We start from the raw sequence: 6,522 nt of genomic DNA on the forward strand, positions 1-6,522 counted from the left end.
CATCGCCAGGGGGGCCAGAGGGGGCCATGGCCCCCCCTACATTATGCTGTGCCCCCCAGTGTGCCCCCCCCAATTGAAACGTTATACCATTGACCCGGTGTGCCGGAACACTAAGCTCTAATTGCAGCCGATGCGACTGACAGTTTCAAAGCGGCTGTAAAACCGCCTCCACTGGCTGCTTAATGGATTGCCGGCATGCTGATCACTGACTGAGGCTCTTCGTCCCGCCCCTTTGAAGGGGACGGGCTCTTACAGAACAGTTGCTTGTCACTGCCTGACAGGGAGAAGAGCATGAGGGAGAAGAGCAGTCTGCTGTGTTACAGTGGAAGAATGAAGGCCAGCAAAAAAAGTATTTTATTTTAAATAAATAGTGGAGGTGACAGAAGGAGGGACATTAACAAGGGGGGGCTGCATTGGAAAAATTAAATAATACAAAAAGATGGTGGCTGGGGACATAATTACACATCAGGGTGGTTAGAAGGATGTCACATATATCAATACACAAACGGGGGGGGGTTAATACACATGGGTATGGGGGCCATTATATTAACCAGTACAAGGGGTTGGTGCATCAATACACAAGGGAGGGGGGCTGGCTGGGGGCATCAAATAAATCAATACACAAGGGAGGGGGCTGGCTGGGGGCATCAAATAAATCAATACACAAGGCAGGGGGGGGCTGGCTGGGGGCATCAAATAAATCAATACACAAGGGTGTATTGCAAAAATGCACAAAGGGGGGTGGTTGGGGGGGCACAAATACACAAGGGTCAATACACACAAACAGCAAAGCAATGTGGAAGGCATTTTATATGGTTATCCCATCCTGATGTGGGGGTCCATGTGGCAGCAGAGCCTGTCCTGGTGTATGTGTTTGGGTGTCAGTGTGGCAGAGCCTGTCCTGATATGAGTTTGGTCATCTGTTTCCTGGCACTTTACTTGCTGTAGAGGGTTAAATAGAACTTTGTAATTTTTATTTATCCAGATTTTGTGGTCACTTCAAAGGACAAAACTTTCTAGGCCTAGAAATCAGAGGAAAAGTAAAGGTTTTGTGTTATTTACTCTTATTTCAATCTGAATATATTATTAAAAGTTAGATGTTGGTTCAGAGTTTGTGAAACTCAATTCTTGATTTCATTATACAGGACACTATACCCCTTTGGTTTCACAGGCCTTCACAGACCAAGTGGTACTCAGCTTAGTTATATGCAGCTGTATGCATTTTGTTATCTGTGATGAGGTGTTCATTTGGTGACGCAGTGCTAAGATGGTTGTGATGCATTAATGGCTAAAAGTTTTGTTGACGTTTCCATTATGTCTAATCTCCTTAATTTATTTGGGCCTTTTAACTTTTTTGATTTCTGGGATTTTAATAATGTGATAAAATGAATGATTTATAGTTGTTTGGATGTCAAATAGTGTGTCAAATTCTGTTGATCTGTATCTGCTATGTTTCCATACATTATTTATGTATACCTGCAAATTCAGGTTTTTTTTTAATCTCATTCAGTTGCGTGTGCTGTTTCCATGTGTTGTTTATTTGATCTATACCTGAACTACAGGGTGTAAGTAAAAGAGCGGTATGGTTTAGTGAATGAGGGGACAAAGGGACTGTGGGGATGATTACAGGGGAGAGGACCTCTCAATGTCACGGTGCAGTCAGAAGGAGGGAACACTGCACTGTCTTCCCATGATCTGCAGTCAGTGTGGCAAATATATTGGCAGCAGGGTTTAATATTAATATATATTGGCTACAGGGGCTAAAATTAATATATATCGGAAGCTGGGACTAATATTTATATATATCGGCAGCAGGGGCTAATATTAATATATATTGGCTGCAGGGCCTATTATCAATAAATATTGGCTGCAGGGGCTAATATTTATATATATTGGCTGCAGGGACTAATAATATATATCGGCAGTGGGGGCTAATATTAATATATGTTGGCAGCAGGGTATAATTTCTATGTATATCGGCAGCAGGGTATAATATTAGTATGTATCCGCAGCAGGGGCTAATATTAATATATATCCGCAGCAGGGGTTAATATTAATATATATCGGAAGCAGGGTGTAATATTTCTCTATATATCTGCAGCAGGGTCTAATATTAATATATATTGTCAGCAGGGGCTAATATTAAAGAATGAAAAATAACTGTCACTTTAGCTGTTATTTTGAAATTAGGGCTGCAACAACTAATCGATAAAATCGATAATAATCAATAATGAAATTCGTTGCCAACGAATTTCATTATCGATTAGTTGAATCGATTATTATCGATTATAAAATGAGGGTTTTTTCAGAGCAAACGCACTGAAAAATACCCCTCATTATATAATAGTTAAGTCTGACTCACAGCAGCAGCTCCTACTTACCAGTCCCTCCCTGTAATCACTGTGACAACTGGCCCCGCCCCTTCCTTCTCCCAGAAGGCCAGAACCACATGGCTGTGACACTCATCTAACTGTAAGTATAAAATTAATATTTGGGCTACTGAAAGTTAGGGGAGGTGGGGGTTAATTTAGGGGCAGTTATGGTTAATGGGGTATTTAGGGTTAATTTAGGGGCAGTTATGGTTAATGGGGTGTTTAGGGGCAGCTATGGTTAATAGGGTGTTTAGGGTTAATTTAGGGGCAGCTATGGTTAATGGGGTGTTTAGGGTTAATTTAGGAGCAGCTGTGGTTAATGGGGTGTTTGGGGTTAATTTGAGGCAGTTGTGGTTAATGGTGTGTTTAGGGTTAGTTTAGGGGCTGTTGTGGTTGACAGAGTCTTTAGGGTTAATTTAGGGGATGCTGTGGTTAATGGGGTGTTTAGGGTTAATTTAGGGGCAGTCATGGTTAATGGGGTGTTCAGGGTTAATTTAGGGTAGTTGTTTTGATGGGGTATTTAGAGTTAATGTAGGGGTAGTTATGGTTAATGGGGTGTTAAGGGTTAGTTTAATGATGAGGACTGAGGGTTAATTTGATTAATTTAATAAAGTTAACTTAAGGTGCAGTTAGAGATAAAGGGGGCAGACTAAAGGGAATCTAAATCCTGGGGGCAGTGAAGATTAACCCAGTACTTATTTATAAAAGTATGGTGTCAGTGTGCTGTGAACGGGTCTGTGACTCTATGAGGGGACTATGAGATATCTGGGGGGTATAAGGCATATTCTGGGGAGGATGGAGTGACATATCTGGGGATATAAGGCATATACATTATATAAGGAATATGTGGGGAGGGCAGTGTGGCATGTCTGGGGAAGACGGAGTGGTGTATCAGGGTGTATAAGGCATATCTGGGGCCACAGTGGCAAATCTGGGGGTAGAGTGGAGTGGCATATGTGGGGAGGGCAGCGTGGCATGTCTGGGAGGCAGTGTGGCATGTCTGGGGAGGATGGAGTGGTGTATCAGGGGGTATAAGGCGTATCAGGCACAGTGGCATATGTGGGAGGCAGCGTGGAGTGGCATATGTGGGAGGCAGCGTGGAGTGGCATATGTGGGAGGCAGCGTGGAGTGGCATATGTGGGAGGCAGCGTGGAGTGGCATATGTGGGAGGCAGCGTGGAGTGGCATATGTGGGGGTACTGTGGAGTGGTATATGTGGGAGGCAGCGTGGCATATCTGGGAGGCAGCGTGGCATATGTGGGAGGCAGCGTGGAGTGGTATATGTGGGAGGCAGCGTGGAGTGGCATATGTGGGAGGCAGCGTGGAGTGGTATATGTGGGAGGCAGCGTGGAGTGGTATATGTGGGAGGCAGCGTGGCGTGGCATATGTGGGAGGCAGCGTGGCATGTCTGGGAGGCAGCGTGGCATGTCTGGGAGGCAGCGTGGCATGTCTGGGCTCAAATGTGCATCAATTGGGGGGGGCTGGTTGGGAAATAAAGACAAGAAATGCATTTTATCAAAGTTTTTTTATTCTGCTGTTTGTATTTAACATCATTTGTTTATTAAATTATTTTAAATAAATGAAAAATTTACACATTCATTTTTTTTATCCGATTAATCGATTAATCGACAAAATAATCGGCCAACTAATCGATTATGAAAATAATCGTTAGTTGCAGCCCTATTTGAAATCATATTTTAATCACAGTCTTTACTTCAAAGAGATAAATACATATTATGTAGTTAAAAATGCACGTCTAACGTGTGTATGTATATATATATATATATATATATATATAGTGTATATGTACCGTTTTATAATTGGCCCCCCTACTTTGGTCCCTGGCCCCCCATGTGCCCTCCCTAAATATGAAAGCTGGAGACGCCACTGCCTGTATCCTCCTCTCTGGCAGCCAGTGAACGTCTGCGCGCAACTTCCACAGCTGCCGGGGCTTCTATGACGGAGCACCGGCTGTCCCCACTAGACAATAGGGAGTCTGGAGATGCATTAGGAAGTAGCAGAGTGTCATATCTAGGATCAGAGTGGCATATCAGGGGGTCAGAGTTAGGGATGCACCAAAATGAATTCTGGACAGAAACTGAAAGTTCAGCATTCACCTGGCCAAAACCAAAATCAGCAATCACACTTCTATCATGCTCAGCCAGCCAGTACATGCTAGAACCTGGGCATGGTAGGAGTGTGATTACAGCCTCCTTATGCCATGCTATCGCCCTACACACACTTACATATCCATGCTATCACAAACATTCATTCACAAACATTCACTCATTCATAAACTCATATTCATTCCCTCTGTGCAAACAACTTCTCTTGCCCCCCCACAGTGGAGGAAGAAGGAATGGAGCAGAGTGATGTGACAAGCAGTCAAGCTTCTCCGTGCCGGTACAAGAGACGCTGCTCGCACACTGTGCGACCAAACCACAGGTAAGCAGCCTGGCGTGAGATCTACACGCTGCCCCGGCTACATGACAGGGAAGTCAGGAGCACAGGTAAGTTTGGGGGGGGGCGGGGGAGTGTTAAATGGGGGGCATAAGGCATTTCTGGAGGCAGAGTGCTCTGTGAAATGCCTTTTAACCCCCTTAATGCCACTCTGCCTCCAGAAATGCCTTTTTAACCCTCTATACGCCACTCTGCCTCCTGAATGCCTTAAACCTCCCTATATGCCACTCTTTCCCATAATATGCCTTTTAACCCTCTAAATGCCAGAGTGGCATATAGGGGTATAAGGCATTTCTGGAGGCAGAGTGGCACATAGGGGGTCAAAAGGCATATCATGGGGCACAGTGGCATTTAGAGGGTTAAAAGGCATATCATGGGGCACAGTGGCATATACGGGGTATAAGGCATTTCTGGGGCAGATGTGCATAACTGGGGGCAGGTTGGAAAATAGAAGGAAATAAAACCAAAATATTTTTCTCAATCATAGCTTTTATTTAAAAAAAAAAATAGTTTAGATGAATTAACATTTACTGGTAAAACTTTTTTCCTATAGGGTCTTCTTATATTTAGGCTTTTTCTTTTTTCCTAAATTAATATTCAGATTTGGGGGGTCGTCTTATAATCAGGGTCGTTTTATAATCCAGCAAATACGGTATTTCGGCCACCGATATATCGGTGCATCCCTAGTCAGAGTGGCTTATCTAGGGGCTAGAGTGGCATGTCTGAGGGGCATAGGGTCATATCTATAAGTAAGGTGCATTATGAATTATGGAGGGGGACCTTAAAATGGCTGTTTGTATATAACATATGCTGACTAACTGCATAATAGATACCAAAAAAGTTAAAATACATGTATTCCTGTTTATTAGATAAAATACTGTTTTACCATTCCACTAATGTGTATTTTTTCTCTAAAATAATGTTTTTCTTAAAATAGCACCAAACTTTAAGGGTGCCGTCTATAATACAACACGGTTATAGAAATCTAAAGCGTTAGATGACCCAGTTCATTTTTTAAATGTGCATCTTTATATACCACAAAGTATGTCTGTAAGGAAAATACCATTATGGGGGTCACCCCAAATAACAAATTAAGTTTGCGCCAGTTAAACATGTGATGTATTATATTCTTAAGTGGCTTTTCCATTTTTTCAGTCCGTTAATTCAGCTAAAGCTAAAGCCCCAGTGATTACAACAAGAATATCACAGAAATAGATGAGAAATGTGAAAAACACAGAAGGGACCACTCATCATCAGATATCCAATGAAAAAGATCAGTATGCTATTATTATTTATTTTATAAAGTGCCATCATATTCTGTTGCACTGTACTTTGGGATAGACAAGACATATAAGTAGTATATAACAACAATTTGACTTATGGGAACAACAGATGAGGGGGGTCCTGCTAAATGAATTTACAATCTAGACTATTAACATATTATTATTAGGGTGACCACATGTCCCAGATTGCTCAGGACAGTCCTACAATGGGATTTAAAGTCTCAAGTCCCGGGCAGCCTCAATCCGGGACAATGCATAGTAGATAGTGGGAGAGGGGATAGATAGTGAGAAGAGGGGAAGAGGGGGTAGATAGTGAGAAGGGAAGGAGAGGGGGGAGATAGTGAGAAGGCAAGGGGAGGGGGTGGATAGTGAGAAGGGAGGGAGAGGGGGTAGTTAGTGAGAAAAAGG

This window comes from Spea bombifrons, chromosome 1, assembly GCF_027358695.1.
Source record: "Spea bombifrons isolate aSpeBom1 chromosome 1, aSpeBom1.2.pri, whole genome shotgun sequence".
Lineage (NCBI taxonomy): Eukaryota > Metazoa > Chordata > Amphibia > Anura > Pelobatidae > Spea > Spea bombifrons.